At 40.2% G+C, this 20,402-nt stretch overlaps 1 protein-coding gene across 2 annotated transcripts in view; it reads right to left on the bottom strand.

Annotated features, from left to right (window-relative positions):
- Positions 1–16,600, bottom strand: part of EEF1AKMT1 (EEF1A lysine methyltransferase 1) — a 34,181-nt gene extending 17,581 nt beyond the window's left edge. The window contains exon 1 of one of the 2 annotated variants that reach the window (XM_046665026.1): positions 16,469–16,600. The gene's annotated coding sequence lies outside the window, so the exon portion shown is untranslated. The remainder of the gene's footprint in view (positions 1–16,468) is intronic. The other variant, XM_046665027.1, reaches the window with a different exon arrangement.
- Positions 16,601–20,402: the final 3,802 nt, after the last annotated feature.

Genomic DNA, 20,402 nt, shown 5'->3' with positions numbered 1-20,402 from the left:
AGACCAATGTTTCACATGACCATAGAAGCAAAAATTCTTTTTTAAAAAAATGGTATTCAGTTATTTTTTGTATTTTTTTAATTGAGTTCATAATAGTTTACATCAATGTGAGATTTCAGTTGTACATTATTTCTTGACTGTCACTACATAAGTGCTCCCCTTCACCCCCTGTGCCCACTCCCTACCCCCTTCCCCTGGTAACCACTGAACTGTTTTCTTTGTGTATGTGTTTGTTTATATTCCACATATGAGTGAAATCATCTGGTGTTTGTCTTTCTCAGTCTAGCTTATTTCACTTAGCATAATTCCCTCCAGGTCCATCTATGTTGTTGCAAATGGGATGATTTTGTCCTTTTTTATGGCTGAGTAGTATTCCATTGTATATATATATACACCACATCTTCTCTATCAAGTCATCAGTTGATGGGCGCTTGGATTGCTTCCATGTCTTGGCTATTGTGAATAGTGCTGCAGTGAACATAGGGGTGCATATGTTACTTTGGATTGTTGATTTCAAGTTGTTTGGGTAGATACCCAGTAGTGGGATAGCTGGGTCATATGGTATTTCTATTTTTAGTTTTCTGAGGAATCTCCATACTGTTTTCCACAGTGGCTGTACCAGTTTGCATTCCCACCAGCAGCATATGAGGGTCCCCTTTTCTCCACACCCTCTCTAACATTTGTTATTTTTAGTCTTAGTGATTTTAACAGGCGTAAGGTGGTATCTTAGTGTAGTTTTGATTTGCATTTCCCTGATGATAATGATGTTGAACATCTTTTCATGTGTTTATTGGCCATCTGCATATCTTCTTTGGAAAAATGTCAGATCACATCCTCTGCCCAGTTTTTGATCAGGCTGTTTGTTTTTTATTGTTCAGTTGTGTGAGTTCCTTACATATTATGGAGATTAACCGCTTGTCAGACATATGATTTGCAAATATTTTCTCCCCATTGGTGGGTTGTCTGTTTTGATCTTAGTTTCCCTGCAGAAGCTCTTTAGTCTGATGAACTCCCACTTGTTTATCTTTTCTTTTGTTTCCTTTCTCTGAGAAGACATTGTATTTGAAAAGATCCTTTTAAGTTCCATGTCAAAGAGTGTACCACCTACATTATCTTCCACGAGTTTTATGGTTTCAGGACTTATCATCAAGTCTTTGATCCATTTTGAGCTTATTTTTGTGTATGGCTTGAGACAACAGTCTACTTTCATTCTTTTGCATGTGGCTGTCCGGTTTTCCCAACACCATTTATTGAAGAGACTATCTTTTCTCCATTATATGTTCTTGGCACCTTTGTCAAAGATTAACTGTCTGTAGATGTGCGGTTTTATTTCTGGGCTTTCAGTTCGGTTCCATTGATCTGTGTGCCTGTTTTTGTACCAGTACCATGCCGTTTTAATCACTATGGCTTTGTAGTACATTTTGAAGTCAGGGATTGTGATACCTCCAGCTTTGTTTTTTTTTTTTCTCAGGATTGCCTTAGCAATTTGGGGTCTTTGGTTGCCCCATATGAATTTTAGGATTCTTTGTTCTATTTCCATGAAGATGTCATTGGGATTCTGATCGGGATTGCATTGAATCTGTAGATTACTTTGGGTAGTACAGACATTTTAACTATGTTTATTCTTCCAATCCATGTGCATGGGATCTCTTTCCATCTCTTTGTCATTATCACTTTCTTTCAGTAATGTCTTATAGTTTCACCTCCTTCGTTAAGTTTATTCCTGAGTACTTTATTCTTTTAGTTGGGATTGTAAATTGAATTATATTCTTGAGTTCTCTTTCTCTAAGTTTGTTATTAGAGTATAGAAAAGCAACTGAGTTTTGTAAGTTGACTTTGTACCCTGCAATTTTACTGTAGTTGTTAATTATTTCTAATAGTTTTCCAATGGGTTCTTTAGGGTTTTCTAGATATAAGATCATGTCGTCTGCAAACATAGAGAGTTTCACTTCTTCACTCCTTATTTGGATTCTTTTTATTCCTTTCTCTTGCCTAATTGCTGTGGCCAAAACCTCCAGTACTGTGTTGAATAAGAGTGGTGATAGAGGGCATCCTTTTCTCGTTCCTGTTCTCAGAGGGATGGCATTCAGTTTTTGCCCATTGAGTACGATGTTGGCTGTGGGTTTGTCATATATGGCCTTTATTATGTTGAGGTAGTTCCCTTCTATGCCCATTTTGTTCAGAGTTTTTATCATAAATGGCTGTTGGAGCTTGTCAAATTCTTTCTCTGCATCTACTGAGATGATCACGTGGTTTTTATTCCTCAACTTGTTGATGTGGTGTATCACATTGATTGATTTGCAGATATTGAACCATCCCTGTGCCCCTAAAATAAATCCCACTTGATCGTGCTGTATGATCTTTTTGATGTATTGCTGTATTCTGCTTGCCAAAATTTTGTTGAGGGTTTTTGCATCTATGTTCATAAGCAATATTAGGCTGTAGTTTTCCTTTTCTGTGTTGTCCTTGTCAGGCTTTGTTATCAGTGATGTTGGCCTCATAGAATGTGTTAGGAAGTGTTCCATATTCCCTAATTTTTTGGAATAGCTTGAGAAGGATAGGTATTAAATCCTCTCTTAAAGTTTGGTAGAATTCCCCAGGGAAGCCGTTTGGTCCTGGGCTTTTATTCTTTGGGATGCTTTTGATTACTGTTTCAATCTCTTTCCTTGTGATTGGTCTGTTCAGAATCTGTTTCTTCTTTATTCAGCTTTGGGAGCTTGTAAGAGTCTAAGAATTTATCCATTTCCTCTAGATTATCCATTTTGTTGGCATATAGTTTTCACAGTATTCTGTTATAATCTATTGGATTGCTGTGGTGTCCATTGTTATTTCTCCTTTTTCATTTCTAATTTTGTTTACCTGAGCTTTCTCTCTTTGTTTCTTTGTAAGTCTGGCTAGGGGCTTGTCAATTTTATTTACTTTCTCAAGGAACCAGCTCTTTGTTTCATTGATCATTTCTGTTGCCTTTTTTGTTTCAATAGCATTTATTTCTGCTGATTTTCATTATTTCTCTCCTTCTGCTGACTTTGGGCTTTGTTTATTCTTTTTATAATTAAGTTAGGTGTAATTTGAAATTGCTAATTTGGGATTTTTCCTGTTGTTAAGGTGTGCCTGTATTGCGATGAATTTCCCTTTTTTTTGAGGAAGATTAGCTCTGAGCTAACTGCTGCCAATCTTCTTCTTTTTGCTGAGGAAAACTGGCCTTGAGCTAACATCTGTGCCCATGTTCCTCTACTTTATATGTGGGATGCCTACCACAGCACAGCGTGTCAAGCGGTGCCACGTCCACACCCGGTATCTGAACCGGCGAACTCTGGGCTGCCAAAGCGCAATGTGTGCACTTAACTGCTGCGTCACCAGGCCAGCCCCATGCAATGAATTTCCCTCTTAATACAGCTTTTGCTGCATCCCATGAGTTGGTATGGTATGTCATCATTTTTATTTGCCTCCAGATATTTTTTTTTTAATATTTTATTTTTCCTTTTTCTCCCCAAACCCCCCCCGGTACATAGTTGTATATTTTCAGCTGTGGGTCCCTCTAGTTGTGGCATGTGGGGTGCCGCCCGCCCCAGCATGGCCTGATGAGCGGTGCCATGTCCACACCCAGGATCCAAACCAGCAAACCGTGGGCTGCCAAAGTGGAATGTGCCAACTTAACAGCTGTGCCACAGGCAGGCCCAGAAGCAAAAATTCTTTACATTATATTAGCAAATTGAACCCAACAATATATAAAAAGGATAATACATTTTGACCAAGTTTGGTTTATCTCAAGACTATAAGGATGATTTAATACAGGGGTCAAGTATCAAAAAATACCCAGAGCTGAACAGTAGTTAAAGCTGTAAAAAGAGATTTTATTAGGACTATTGCAATACAGGAAAAGAGACTTCAGTATAGAACTGGGCTCAATTCAAAATACAGCCTGGGCGATTGGTAATTTACAGCCAAGGAGTAAGGGGAGTCAGTGGACGGAAAATTACTATGAGAAAACACGGAGTAAGGGGGATTCTGGCTAAACTGAATCAACAAGATTCTTTCTGAAGACAGGCCAGGTGATCAGACACCCCTCGGGGGCGCAGAGGAGGGAGAACCGGATCAGACAGTGAGAGTGGGGGTTCTGCTTCAAATGACTCAGCAGGGTTCTTGCTGAAACTGGATTTTACAGGGACATGCACAGATGGGCCTAGAGAAGGTTCAGGAGCCTGACTAAAGTGTGGTCAAGCAGAGAATCTTAGTCACAGGAAACTACAGCCTGTAGGCCACATCATATTGTGTACAACTGCTTTTATGATAAGCCTAAAATATTTACTATTCAGCCCTTAACAGAAAAAATTTGCTGACCTCTGGTTTAATAGTATAAAAGAGAAAAGCCATATGATCATTTGTATGGATACTACAAAAGCATTTGACAAAATTCGACATCCATTCATGTTAAAAACTAGCAAACTAGGTACAGAAGAGAACTTGAGTCTGAGAAAGGGTATCTACAAAAAATATAAAGTTCATATTTTACTTAGTAGTGAAACACTGAAGGCTTTCTCTCTAAGCTCAGGAACCAGGAATGATATCCTATCTCACCACGTTTATTTAACATTGTCCTGGCCTTTCCAGATAATGCAAAAAGGCCAAAAAAAAAAGCAAGCATAAAGATTGGAAAGGAAGAAATGTCCCTATTTGTAGCCATGATTATTCACAGAGAAAATCCTAAGGAAACACTACCCTCATCCAGGTGATCAAGGTCAGCATGAATGGAGATAAGTCATATCAACAACACGTATCCTTGATATGTTGTGATGAGAATGGCACTTCACCTTTATGTTCTTCCTCCCCAAAACCTCATGATCCCAGTGCAATCAGAACAAAAAATTGGACAATCCCTAACGAAGAGACATTCTACAAAATACCTGACCAGTAATTATGAAAACTGTCAGGTCATCAAAAACAAGGAAAATCTGAGAAACTGCCAAGCCCAGAGGAGCCTAAGGAGACATGTGATTAAATGTGATGTAGTGTCCTAGACAGGATCAGGGAAAGAAAAGGGATATTAGGGGAAAACTAAGGAGATGTGAATAAAGTATGGACTTTGGTTAATAATAATGTATCAATGTTGTTTCATTCATTGTGACAAATGTACCACACTAACACAAAATGTTAATAATAGGGAAACTGGGTATAGGTATATAGGAACTCACTGTACTATCTTTGCAATTTTTCTGTAAATCTAAACTATTCTAAAATAAAGTTTACTTTAAAAAAATTTTAAGGAAGCATCACCGACCCCAACAACAAAAACTACTAGAACTTATAAGTGAGATTATCAAAGTTTCAGAACACAAGATCAATACAGAAAAATAAATTGCACTTCTGCATTCTAGCAGCAAATAAATGGAAATAAAATTTAAAGGCAATTTTACATAAATAGTGTAAAAAATACTTAGGTATATATTTAATGAAGATTTTGTAAGATTTCTATACTAAAAACTATAAAGCATTGCCGAAAGAAATGAGAGAAGACCTAAATAAAAACAGAGGTATACTATGATCATGAATTGGAAGAATCAGTATTATTAAGGTGTCAATTCTCCCGAAACTGATCAATAGATTCAACATAATCTCAAGCAGAGTTATTTTTATATTTAAAAAAGAGAAATTGACATGCTGGTTCTAAAATCTATTTAAACATTTATTCATTGAACGATATTAGGATTATTTCCAGTTCTTGGCTATTATGAATGAAGCTACTATGAACATCTGCATGAAGGTTTCACATTTTTTTCCTGATTAATAAAGCTTTAATTAGATATACATCAAACATGGCACTAAACCATTTATCAGTATTTTGGCTAGCTTATGGATCCTCAGCATGGGAAACAGATGGGCAAAACAAAAGCAGACAAACGACACAAGTAAACCAAAAGAATGGCAATGCAGGGGCCAGCCCTGTGGCCGAGTGGTCAAGTTCGTGTGCTCTGCTTCAGTGGCTCAGGGTTTCACTGGTTCGGATCCTGGGTGCGGACATGGCACTGCTCATCAAGCCATGCTGAGGCGGTGTCCCACATAGCAGAACTAGAAGGGCCTACAACTTGAATATACAACTATGTACTGGGGGAGGGGAAGGGGGAGGAGGAGGAGGAGGAAGAGGGGGAGGGGGAGGGGGAGGAGGAAAGATTGGCAACAGATGTTAGCTCAGGTACCAGTCTTTACAAAAAAAAAAAAGAATGGCAATGCTGATGCGAATGTAGTGATATTGGTATGCTCTCTAATGTGGGTAACAATTTAAATTGGCATAATCTCCTTCTGGAGAGGAATTTGACAATCTGGACATAAGAACATTCTTCCTTTCTGACCCAATTCTCATTCCTAAGCTTTTTATTTTGAAATAGTTATAGATTCACAGGAAGTTGAAAAAATAATACAAAGAGGTCCATGTATCCTTCACCTGTTTTCCCCCAAAGGTAACATCTTACATATTTTACAAAATCAGGAAACTGACAATGGTACAATCTATAGACCTCATTCAGAGTTCACCCATTTTACACACTCACTTGTGTGTGTGTGGTTCTATATAGGGCTAATACATGTATAGATTTGTGGAACCACTGCAACAGGCAAAACACATAAAAGTTGCAGCACCACAGAGGTTTGCTGGACATCCCTTCAGAGTCATACCCCGTCTACCCTTCCCTGCCTCCATTCCTAACTCCCGGAAAGCACTAATCTGTTGTCCATTTCGAGAATTTTATTACATCAAGAATTTTTTATAAATGGAATCACATATTTGCATAACCTTTGATTGACTTTTCCTACTCAGTATAATTCCCCTGAGACTGAGGTTCATCTGAGTTGTGGTGTATACCAACAGTTCACTCCTTTTGGAGATACACCCTTTTTAAACAGCTCACTCCTTTCTACTGCTGAGCAGTAATCCATGGTATGGCCACACTTTGTTTAACCACTCACCCACTAGAAGACATCTGGATTGTTCCCAATTTTAGGCTATTATAAAAGGAGCTGCTATGAACATTCAGGTACAGGTCTCTGTGTGGACACACATTTTCATTTCTCGGGGATAAATGTCCAGGAGTAGGATGCAGGATTGTATGGTAAGACTAAGTTTATTTTGAGAACATCAAAATGATTTATTTCATAATGGTGAATTATAAAAGATGTTCTCATCAAATTAAGAACTGAATTCCTGAAATATGAAGTTCGCTGTGGCCAGAGAGGTTGGAGTTCTCTTTGTAATACTGCAGATTATTGTAGAAATATTTAAGCAATCTGTGCAATTTTTAAAACAGCTTTATTAATATTTAATTACTATAAAATCTGTCCATTTAAAATGTATAATTCAATGGCTTATAGTATATTCAGAGCAACCATTACCACAAATTTTATTTTACTTAATTTTTTTGCTGAGGAAGATTTGCTCTGAGCTAACATCTGTGCCAATCTTCCTCTATTTTGTATGTGGGTCACCGCCATGGCATGGCTGCCGATGAGTGGTGTAGGTCTGTGCCCAGGAACTGAACTCAGGCCACCAAAGCAGAGTGCACCACACTTAACCACTAGACCATGAGGCCAGCCCCTACCACAAATTTTAGAACATTTTCATCACTCCCAAAGGAAACCCCATACCCATTAGCAATTAATCTCAACTTCTCCACACAAACTCAGCCCTAGGTAACCACTAATCTACTTTCTGTCTCTATACATTTGATTATTCCACGTTTCATACAGATGGAATCATATAATATGTGGTCTTTTGTGAATAGTTCAATGTTTTTTGAGAAACTGCCAAAACTTTCTCCAGCATGGCTGTAACATTTTACATTCCCACCAGCAGTGCATCACAGATTCAGTTTCTTTGCATCTCCCCCAGGATTTAGTATTTATTATTTCTGCCATTTCAATGGGTGTATAGTGCTAGCTCATGGTAGTTTCAATTTACATTTCCTGAATACTTAATGATGTCAAACATCCTTTCATATGCTTATGTGCTATCCATATACTCTGGTGAAATATCTGCTCATGTTTTTTTGGTCATACTCTTACTGGACTGTGTTTTTACTGTGGAGTTTTGAGAGTTCTTTATGCAATTTTACATATATTCTGCATACAAGTCCTTTGTCAGATAGGTAGCTTGAAAATATCATCTTCCAGTATTTAGCTTGTTTTTTCATCCTCTTCACAGGGTCTCTTACAGAGCAAAATTTTTTAATTGTAGTGAAATCAAATATATCAATGTTTTCTTTTACAGGTCTTGCTTTTGGTGCCACGTATAAGAAAGATTTGCCAGGCCCCAAGTCCCAAAGAATTTCTGTGTAAAACTTCTAGCAGTCTTATAGTTGTACATTTAAATCTCTGATCCACTTTGAAATAATGACTTTTCACCTGAGGCCAGGCTCTTTGCTGGGCGAGGGGCAGGGCCGGGAGTCTCTGGATGTCCGATAGCTGTAGCACTGTTTGTTGAAAGGGGTATTTTAAAAATTGCTTTTTTGCTTTTGTCAAAAATCAGCTGGGCATATTTGTGTGGGTCTATTTCTGGGTTCTCTGTTCTTTCCAATCGATCTGCGCATCTTCTCTCTCTGACATCACCACACTATCTTGATACCTGTGGCTATACATTAATTCTTAAAATCAGGGAGCATGAGTCTTTCTATGTTACTCTTCACTCAGAATTATTTTAGGTAGTCTAGTTCTTTTGCCTTTCCACACACATTTTAGCATAAGCTTGCCTATAATTTCAAAAAATATGGCTGGGAATTTGATAGGAATCGTGTTAAATCTGTATATCAATTTAGGGAGAACTGACATCTTTGCTATGTGAAGTCTTCCAATCCACGAAATAGGGTACATCTCTCCATTTAGTTAGTTCTTTGATTTATTTTATCAGCCTTTTAAAAATTTCAGCATACAGTTTCTGGACATGGTTTGCTAGATTTATACCTAACTATTTAATTTTGGGAAAGGGATTGTAAATTGTTTTAAATTTCAGTTTCAATGTATTAAATGCTAATATTTAGAAATAGCACTGATTTTTTGTGTGTGTGAGGAAGATTTTTGCTGAGCTAACATCTGTGCCAGTCTTCCTCTATTTTATATGGGATGCTGCCACAGCATGGCTTGATGAGCAGTGCTAGGTCTGTGCCTGAGATCCGAACCTGCGAAACCCAGGACACCGAAGTGGACCATGCGACTTTACCACTATGCCCCAGGACTGGCTCCTATATGACTAACTTTTATGTTTTGATCTCTCCTGTAAGCATGAGGAACTCACTCAGATTAGTTCTAGGAGCTTCTTTATGTATTCCTTCAGATGTTCTACTGAGAAGTCATGCGTCTGTAAAGAGGGATAGTTTTATTTCTTCCTTTCCAATCTGGATACCATTGTGCTGGATGATACAGTATTAGGAGTATGGACTCTGGGGCCAACTTACTTAGATTTAAATCAGGGCTCTGGCACCTACTGCCTGCACAGCTTTGAGCAAGTTTTTCGCTGCTTTGTGCCTCAAATTTCTCATCTATCAAATGGAGATATTAACACCTACTTAATAGGGTTATTGTGAGTTAAATGGGTTACCAGCTATAAAGTGCCTAATAGTCCTTGGCACACAGTAGGAAAACAAATATTACCTATCATTACTGTATGAAGTTGCAGCATATCATTAACAATATGGTATCCATGATAACTACTAAACAGGATACTTTAGTACTGTCATAATGACTGTCCACTTTACAGTGAATTGGCAGAAAAGTGAATGAGTGAATCTGGACCATAGGAAATCAATAATTTCAAGGGAATAACATGAAGTGTGATAGGAAACTTAAGCATGACTCATCACAACTATTATATTCACAGATTTAAGATATATACATATTTTCCTCATTTTAACAACTATGAAATCAGGACGTGACTTTAAAATAATGGTGTGTAGCATGTTTTCTCAAAGTGATGGTACATTCTTACAATCCATGGTGTCCCAGATTTGATGAAATGTAGTCATCACTCTATCAATTGTAGGCAATAATTCAGTGAAACCACCATGTAGTAAATCCATCATTTTATAGCCTCAAAATAAAGTGGTCAGAAAGAGGTGAGACAGTTCTGGAGGGTGCAAACATCCAAATGGTATTCATGGGAATGGATGGCGAAAGAGAGTATATATAAAAGCTATTAGAGGACTCTGGGAGGACTGTCTCCATACGCAGATAACGGCAGTGGCGCCATCTGTCTGATGTGACTATTTTGGAACTCTAGAGTCTATTCAAAGGCTTGCAACTTCCAGGAGAAGACTTAAACTGTGGTTAATTTCAGTCAGTTTTGGCACTTAGCATGGCAGTGGCCACCCATCCCCCACTCCTCATTCCTGTGTCAGGAAGCTTTGCACATGTTCCTGTTTTGTGCTCAGGTCTTAATTGATAGAGCTGACTGAGTGAGGACATGCAGAGTTCAATGCCATTGAAAGAAAAGTTTAACGTTACTCACAGTTCCCCTAGAAATGACAGGCACAGTGTACCATGAAGGGCCACATGAAATGTGTCACATGCAGGCACAAGGAAGCAGAGAGAAAGAGAGAGAACTGGGACTATGCCCTCATTGCTAGGTTAGTAGAAAGGAAAGGGATGTCCCCTACTGGGCAGGAAGTGAAAATACACATTCTATGGTTTGTGGTTGCAAGGTTCCTTGGCTTGCAGGGAAGATGGAAACATCTTTGGCCGTTAGTTTGGCCCTGTAATAATGCATGCCAAACAGACAAATACAAAATCTAAGAACACAGTTTCAACAGTTCCAGGAGCAGCTTGTATGCAATTTGTGGGAGCAAAATAGGCAATAAGGACTCTGTCCTTCAAATATCGGGGCTCTGTGTTCCGATCACCAGTTACCACTTCTGATCGTGGAGGAACAGACACTGAGCCAGGCAGCCATTATTGCAAGGCTCCCATTGTTGTGAGCATTTCCCCCACAGCTGAAGCAATTTTGAGGCGGAGCTAAAGGGCCAGCACGTTTTTACCCCTTTCATTTTTCTCTTTTTCCCCTCTTGAGAGCCAGACATTTAAGGACTACACCATTAGAAAAAGCAACCACATATATGGGGAAATTTAGAAAGTCACATGTATGCCCAGGAACAGGTGTGGGCTCAGAAAAGACCTGAGAAGACCTTAAGTTTACACCTCAGGCTGATCCTCAGCACAGAGACAGCCTAGAACAATCAAAAACCCAAAAATAATAAATAAAACAATAACAAAAAACAGAAAATTCTGGGGAAGGGGGAGAATCTGATTTCCAGTTACTACTACTACATTATTAGATTCAAATATCCAGTTTTCAACAACAAAAAAATCACAAGACATACAAAGAAACAGGAAAGTATGGCCCATTCAAAGGAAAAAAGTAAATCAACAGAAACCATCCCTGAGAAAGATCAGATGGCAGACCTACTAGACAAAGACTTTAAAACAACTGTCCTAAAGATGCTAAAAGAACTAAAGGAATATGTGGAAAAAGTTAAGAAAATGATATATGAACAAAATGGAAATATCAGTAGAGACAGAAAACATAAAAAGAAACCAAAAGGAAATTCTGGAGCTGAATATTACAATAACTAAAATGAAAAATTCACTAGAGGGATTCAAAAGCCGATTGGAGCAGGCATTAGAATGAGCAAACTTGGAGATAAAATAAGTGGAATTGGGGGCCAGCCCTGTGGCTGAGTGGTTAAGTTCGTTTGCTCCGCTTCAGCAGCCCAGGGTTTCACCGGTTCAAATCCCGGGCGTGGACATGGCACTGCTCATCAGGCCATGTTGAGGCGGTGTCCCACATGCCACAACTAGAAACACCCTCAACTAAAATATACAACTATGTACTGGGGGGATTTGGGGAGAAAAAGCAGAAAAAAAAAAAGATTGGCAACAGTTGTTAGCTCAGGTGCCAATCTCTAAATAAATAAATAAGTGGAATTATCGAGTTGAGGAAAGAAAGAAAAAAAACTGAAGAAAAGTGAACAGAGCCTAAGGGACCTGGGGGACACCATCAAGTGGGCCAACACACACATTGTGGGAGTCCCAGAAAGAGAAGAAAGGGAAAGGGACAGAGAGATTATTTGAAGAAATAATGGCTGAACACTTGCCAAATTAGGTGAAAGACACTAATATAAACATCTAAGAAGCTTAATGAACTCTTAGTAGGATGAACTCAAAGACAGCCACAGTGATGCACACTGTAATCAAAATATCGAAAGCCAAAAGACAGAATCTTAAAAGCACCAAGAGAGGTAACTTGTCAAGTATAAGGCATCACGAATAAGATTATCAGATTTCTCACTGGGAACTTTGGAGGCCAGAAGGCAATGGACTGAAATATGCAAAGTGTTGAAAGAAACCAAAAGAACCACCAAAAATCTTACATTCAGCAAAAATGTCTTTCAAAAGTGAGGGAGAAATCAAGACATTCCCAAATAAACAAAAGCTGAAGGAGTTTGTTACCAATAGACATGCCCTGCAAGAAACGGTAAAGTGTGTCCTTGAGGTTGAAATGAAAGGAAACTAGACAGTGACTCAAAGCCGTATGAAGAAATAAAGATGTCAGTAAAGGTAAATATATAGATGATTATAAAAGCCAGTATTATTGTAACTTTGATTTGTAATTTTACTTTTTGTTTTCTGCATGGTTCAAGAGACTAATACTCAAGTCTCCATCAACAGATGAATGGATATACACACAAAGGAATATTATTCAGCCTTAAATAGGAAGGAAATTTTGACGTATGCTACACACACCATGGATGAATCTTGAAGATGTCATGCTAAGTGATATAAGCCAGTCACAAAAGACAAATACTGTATGATTCTACTTATATGAGGTACCTAGAGTAGTCAAATTCACAGAGACGGAAAGTGGAATGGGGTTGCCAGGGGCTGGGGGCGGGGAGGAACAGGGAGTTGCTTAATGTGCGTAGAGTTTGTTTTACAAGACGAAAAGAGTTCTGGAGATGGACGGTGGTGATGGTTGCACAACGGTATGTATGTACTTACAGCTACTGAACTGTACACTTAAAAGTGGGTAAGATGGTAAATTTTATGTTATGTGTAGATCACCACAATAAAAATATTGGGAACAAATGTTACTAGAGTGAACAGCAGTGAGGTGTTAACTGGGTAATTAGATTGGGTTAGATAGACATAAGGTTCTGGCTATTAGGGAATGTTTCCCTCAAGAAGTGTTATTTAAACTGACGGTTAAAGAATAACAAGGCAAAGAAAGGAGAAGGAGCATTCAAGGTAGAGGAAACAGCACTTACACTGAGTAGTAAAAGAACTGATTCATTAACAGTTCAAGGTAAACTAGGAGTAATCTCAAAAGAACTGCCTACTAACAGCAATAAAACAACGTTCTCATTGAACTGATAATCTGACTTTAATTGTTTGATAGTTTCGTTTATATTTAATTTGAGAAAGTGTTTGGTTCTATAGTTGTATAAAAATCAAAAGCAGGATGAATTATTTACTTTTGAGGTTATAATTTAGAATAAAAATTACCCAAATCAACAGACAGGTGTCTGTAGCAGTCTTCCTGAGGAATGCTATGAAGGCCTGAAATGAGTAATTTTAGTTTACGGCAATAAGCACAAAGAATACATTTTTAGGAAAGTATACCAGGAACTATCAGGCTGGAGAACCTCCAAGTGGAAATTCCAAAGATTAGCGTCTGTGCAGGCTGAGCTAAGACCGAGAGAACACAGCAAACTGATCTGCAAACTACTAAAAGGTTTCATTTTGGTTTGGTATTTCAGGATTGAGTCTCTTTCATTCAGGAAGAGAATCAGGCAACAAGGAAAACCCAGTGTCTCCTGGCAGAGTTGAAGCATACAACCAGTGCCCAATCAAAGCTGCTCCACGATACTGCCTAGAAGAGTCGAAGGACAAAGAAAAGTACGTGTATGTATGTATACACATACGTGTGTGTGTCCATATGCATTCATATAGGCACACACATATCTATACATGTGTATATCCTCGATATAGACAGGAATATTTGAATTCATATTTATTAATACTAAACACTTTCCACAGCTGCATCTGTGGAAAAGGGCTTTGAAACTGCAGCTTAAAAACCTGTTAGCTAATCATTTATAAACAAAACATGAAAACAATAAAAAGGGGCTAGCCTGGTGGCACAGTGGTTAAGTTCACATGTTCTGCTGCAGCGGCCCAGGGTTTGCCAGTTCAGACCCCAGGTGCGGACCTGTGCGCCGCTTGTCGAACCACACTGTGGCAGATGTCCCACACATAAAATAGAGGAAGATAGGCATGGATGTTAACTCAGGGCCAGTCTTCCTCAGCAAAGAAGAGGAAGATTGGTGGCAGATGTTAGCTCAGGGCTAATCTTCCTCAAAAAAAAAAAAGAAAGAAAGAAAACCATAAAAAAGTCCAGCTGACTTTAAGTACAAAACAAAGAATTCCAAAGAGCAGTTTAAGCAAACTATTTTCATAGTTGTAAAAGGCAATTAAATTTCAATCTATATTTTAGTACAAATTTCATCCCAAAATAAGTTTATTTATTTTTTTCGGGATCCAAACTGGAAAACTCCAGGCTGCCCAAGCGGAACATACAAACTTCACCTCTGTACCACCCAGAGGCCAGAAAGCTTATTTTTAAAGCTGATCAGATCCATTCATTTGCTAACCATTTATTGAGGCAGCACCTTGTCCTTAGCAAAGGCAATCAAAGTCCCTGTCCTCTTGGAGGTTACATTCTAGTGAGGCAGAGAGATTATAAACAGAAATAAAACATATGTTGGAGATGATAAGATCAATGGAGGAACAAGTAGACAGTGCAGGGGGCTGCAATTTTAGCACAGAATGTTTCCTACAGTATTAAAGTGGGTTTGAGTGTATCACTTCTTAAGTGGGAAAAATTGAAATGTGTTTATATAATAAACATTACTAAAGACAATTAAATGAACTTTAGTTTTAACATACTAGTGTTTTTACTTAAGTCACTATTTTATCATATCTTTAGCACTGCATTATTTAAAAATTTTCTAAGTGGGTTTGTGAGATTGCTGTGAAAGAGATTTTCAAGACCAAAAGAGTTGGGGAGTGCTGTTACATGATTGTGAAACTGCTGCTCAGCCGCACGCGGCTCGTCTCTAGATCAGCGGCTCTCCCCGCAGCCAGCGAAGATCCCACCCCCAGAACATTGGGCAGTGTGTGGAGACGTTCTTGGTTGTCATAACTGGGGAGGGAGCTACTGGCATTTATGGAGTAGAGGCCAGTTTCCAGGACAACTGTCCACAACAAAGAACTATCTGGCCCCAAAGGTCAATAGTGCTACGGTTGAGAAACCCTGCTCTAGACAGAAGGACACGCAGACAGACAACCGTGATGATGCGGTGGGCGCTGTTGGAGAAGCCCGGTTCGGCGCCAGGGGACGAGAGTGAGCACGTGGCGGTAGAGGACAGAAGCGCAGGCGCAGGCAGGGAGCCCGGCCTCGAGGGAGAGGAAGGCTGAGCCGCGAGGACTCCAGAAGGCAGGCGGAGCAGGGGGCTGGACGCAGGGACGCGCGGGGTCGGCAGGGAGCAGCAGGCTCCGAGCAGCCGCGGTCACACTCTGTTCCTTTCGAGCGCTTAACTCGATGTAACCAATGTAACCTTAGAAAGTTATATGTAAATCCAATCGCATTTCAAAGTATAAAATTCTTCAATTTCCATATATCAAATTCACTTAACACAAGACGCTCCCTCCCCCAGTGTATAAATCCCAACAGTATCACCCGCCTTCTGCAAGTAATGTGGGGGAGGCAGCGGGGCCCAGTGGACAGAGCGTTAACCCAGGCTCCCCAGACTGCCCGTGACCTGGGGGAGAGGGGACGCCCGGCCCGGCTTGGGAGCCTCGGTCCGGGAACGCAGGGCGGCCTAGACGGCGCCGAAACCCTGGGTGCACATCGCTGCGCCATTCCACCCCGAACGCGCTCCACCGTCAGAAAAGGGCTGTCATCTTCTATTTTCGTCTTTGCATAAGTAGTTACCTTCACCTAAAATGCTTATCTTTCCCTTCCCCAAATTCTATTTATCCCGTTATTTCTAAAACTACCTTTAAAAAACAGAGGTAAAGTTTACCTCCAGTGAAATTCAGATAACGTACTAGGCGCCGAGGGCCGTGACCCGCAGCCCCGCGCGCGCGCAGCCCCCGCCGGGACGCCTTCCGTCGGGCCCCTCCCGCCGAGGCGGCCCTGCGCCCACCCCGCCCGCCGCCCCACGCGAACCCCGGCCCAGGCACGGCCTCGCCGGGCCGGGCTCCCTCTCGGCTCGCTGCAGCTCGCCGGCCGCGGCCTGGAGCCCCTGGCTGAGCCCCTCCCCCCTCGCTGCTCTGGAGAAAGGGCGGGAAACGGGCACACACGCACCACCGGCGCCAGGCCGCGGAGGGGCTCGCAGACCACCCGCTCCCACGCGCCAGCAAGGCCACTCACCCGCCACGCATGCGCAGTCGCCCGGGAACGCCCCGCGAGCAGCGGGCGGGGCCGGGCCGCGCAGCCTGCGCGCACGCGCACACCTTCCCGCCGAGGGCGCTCCGAGGCTGGGGACGCAGGTGCCCGGAGGCGTCCGTCCCGCGCAGAGGCGCCGCAAGGGCCGGGGGGCTGGGAACCGTTCCCTCAGCTTCTCTATCTTATCAGTTGTCTCCAAGAATGATGGCAATGAAAACATATTTAAGGTTTTAATTAGATTCCCTTCAAGCTAAACGCATTCCAAGAAACCTATTTTGCACTTTCGCGTAGATGTACCTTTCACAAACATTAATCAAGGTTTCGTCTGTCTCGTCTCCTCAGTCTTATAATAGAGAAATTAAGACATTAAATTGAGGCTTCATAATAGTGATAGGATTAGAAAAAAATCCTTTAAACTCTGCACTTTAATCAGACATCCTCCTCAATATGATTTGCCTTCCCAAACTTAACGTGGTTAATATGTCTAGCTATATGCATTTTTCATTTTGGGACTAGCTGCAAAGAATGCAAGAGATGTAAATGAGTGCAAGATGTGACGGGTGAACAGGTGATGTAGACAGCTGTCTTCATGCTGAAATAAGACCAGCTACTAAATTGGCCAATAATCTAATTGAGGCAACAACATTCTCTATGAAAACAATTCAAAATGGGGGATACTTTTGGTCAGCAGACTTGCAGTTAATCTTTCAGAGCCTTCAAAGTGTTGAGTGCATTCATCAACATGTATATTAAAACACTTAGCAAAGCACCTGACACCTAACAGGCACTTATAAAAAGTAAGGTACCCTTCCAGCTTGGCAGCTACCAAATCATAAGTGATATATTTATCTTCCGTTCCCCAAGGCAATCAATCTATATTATGTTCCTACCTTCCTTTCCGTCATTTTCTTTACCAATTTCATTATCTTGCTAAGTTTTATACATTCGGCTGAATAGCTTTAAATCCTTTAAATAAGGTGAAGATATAAATGAATTTCTCAGCTGTCAAATGATGCCATTCAGTAGTGCATAAGACACGTTTACAACTTTGGGAGAACCATAATTTCTATTTTAAATATTGTTTCAAAATCTATAGCTACACGTTTTATTTTTCCTTTGACTGCTTTGAATTGACAAGTCTATTAAACCAAATATTTCAAAATCAGGTGTAACTTAGCAAAGGAGCAGGAAAAGAAAATATATAAAACAAACTCAGATCAATAACATGAACGAAGAAACAATAACCAACTTTTATGACAGTGTAATTTTTTACAGAAGTAGTGTTCTATACATAGCAGACTTCCTTGGCTTATAATTTAACAGAAAAGTTTATGTAGAAGCAAATTTGTTTGGTTTGAAATAGATCTCTTTAAGCTTTCAAAGTTTCAATTGCTTTCATGGCACATGAGACGCAACAGTTACCTTCATGTAATGTGTATTACTATATGTTGTTTTTATACTCAAAGTGACCACACAGGTCAGGAAGTTCAAATAGTTTTACCTCCACCAACAGTGCTGACTGCTCAGACAGCGTCACGGTAATACATGAAGATTAAAATTTTCCTAGTGAAACATTTGCATTGTAATTTAATGGTTTTTGCAAGTCATAAAAAATTAAATATCAAAGGCAATTTTATTCTCATTGAAAATTACTTGACAAGTTAAACTGGACTTGAAAGATGCTTTCAAATCAGTTTTAGTTCAGCAACTATTTATGTACTCAGAAATGAGTTTGTTCATCTTTCTACTCCTCAGAAATGGTATATAAAAGAAATGGAGATAACTCTGGAAAGATCTCTTAGGATAAAGATGAAGCTAAACTCAGTGTTCCTTTTTAAAAAAGAACTAGTAATTACCTATAATTACAAGAACACAGATTCAGGTGTTTTTCTTCCATTCTTCAAGTGCTTTATCACCAAATTACTCAAAGTAACGTAAGCATGTTGCAAAGGATGTTCCCTACACTTCTAGTCCCATAAGATGCTTTGAGGAGACGCTATTCAATAAACTGAGGAAAATCTGATAAAGATCTCAGTTTCACAATGTGCGTTAGTAAAGTAAAGGCTTTAACCTCACACAGTAAAGAAACTTGTTTTATTTCTCCAATTTATTTGATAACAGCTAAGTTATAAAGAATTAGTGATGCATGAAATTCACTTTGGGAATCACTGTTAGTATTTTTGTTGTTGTAGGAATAATAGCATGTTCACCACTGACTATAAATAGACCAATTTTCTCATTTAAAAAGGAAGACACAGTAAACAATATAGGGAACTCCACCACAATACTACCTGGCGGTGTGGATGGGCTCTGAAGTCACATTACACTGACGCGAGGTTACCACAGTACTTAAAAACAAGTAGTGACTACTGGGTATGGGGCTTGTGTTAGGACACATTTATCTAATGGAGCAAAGGTGTTCTTGGAAATAATCTTTAAATATAATGGAATTTACTGAGTAGCTACTACTATATTTTATCCATGACTGTGTTCTAAATTTTTTCTTTGGGAAGAATCAACAACATTTATGGTCCTATAAGAGTTGACAGGTGTGTGGAAATTAATGTAAACCCTAAGTAGCTTAGTTAGGAATTGAATCTGGGCTTCTCTGCCTCTCCCCAGTTCAAAGAGCTCTGCCAGCTCAGTCCTCAGAATAAACCATCTGGGGCAGTGCAGTTGTGAGCAGGTGTACAAATGAACACTGGCAGCCTAAGCTCTTGGGCTTAATAAAAGGAATATTTGAAGACTAACCTGGCAAAGCAATCAGAAGCAAACACTCTCAAAACTTAAGAAAACTGCTAACTACCATGGGAATAAAAATACTTAGCTCAGAAGCTGGCCTGGTGCGTGGTGGTTGGGTTCGCACGCTCCTATTTGGCAGCCTGGGGTTTATGGGTTTGTATCCTAGGTGTGGACTTATGCACCACTCAGCAAGCCATGCAGTGAAGGCATCCCACATACAAAACAGAGGAGGACTGGCACAGATCTTAGCTCAGTGACAATGTTCCTCAAGCAAAGAAAAAAAATACTTAGCACATCCCTTTCTAAGCTCTCTCTCTCCAGGTTTTTCATTTATGAACTCTGGAAAGCACCAGTGACTTATCTCAGGTTCACTCTTATGCTAGATGTTAAAAATAATTTACAGAGAGAGTTCAGCAGGAAGTTGATTTATGTCCTAGAACTGAGAGAAGTATGCTGCCATTAGTACTTTATGGAATTTTCAAGCAAAAGATTTTCTCATTGTTTTCATATGAATATGCCATTTGCTTTCACTTAGTTTTAAAAGAAAGTCAAAATGGGGTGGTGGTGGGGGGGGGTGCAGCACCAGCCCAGTGCCGTCAGTTTAGTTTTCATGCTCTGCTTCGGCAGCCAGGGGTTCGCTGGTTCGGATCCCAGGTGCAGACCCATGGCACTACTTATCAAGGGGTTGCACATATTAAAAAAAATAGAGAAAGATGGGTACAGACGTTAGCTCAGGGCTGATCTTCCTCAGCAAAAAGAGGAGGATTGGCAGCAGATGTTCAGTCAGGGCCAATCTTCCTAAAAAAAAAAAGTCAAACCAGGGCCAGCCCAGTGTCATAGTGGTAGGGTTTCCATGCTCCACTTTGGCAGGTTCAGATCCCAGGCATGGACCTACACACTGCTCATCAAGCCATGCTGTGGTGGCGTCCCACATGGAGAGTAGAGGAAGACTGGCACAGATGTTAGCTCTGGGACCATCTTCCTCAAGCAAAAAAAGAGAAGATTGGCAATTGGCAATAGATATTACCTCAGGGCCAATCACCCTCACCCTCATGAAAGAAAGGGAAGAAAGGGAAGGCAAGGAAGGGAAGGAAGGAAAAGGAAGACAGGAGAGAGGGGAGGGAAGGGGAGAAGGGGAGGGGGGGAGGGAGGGAGGAAGGAAGGAAGGGAAATTGAA

The sequence above is a fragment of the Equus quagga genome, chromosome 6, assembly GCF_021613505.1.
Source record: "Equus quagga isolate Etosha38 chromosome 6, UCLA_HA_Equagga_1.0, whole genome shotgun sequence".
Classification (NCBI taxonomy): Eukaryota; Metazoa; Chordata; class Mammalia; order Perissodactyla; family Equidae; genus Equus; species Equus quagga.
The sequence above is the reverse complement of the archived record's forward strand: the minus strand, read 5'-3'. Positions and strand labels throughout refer to the sequence as shown.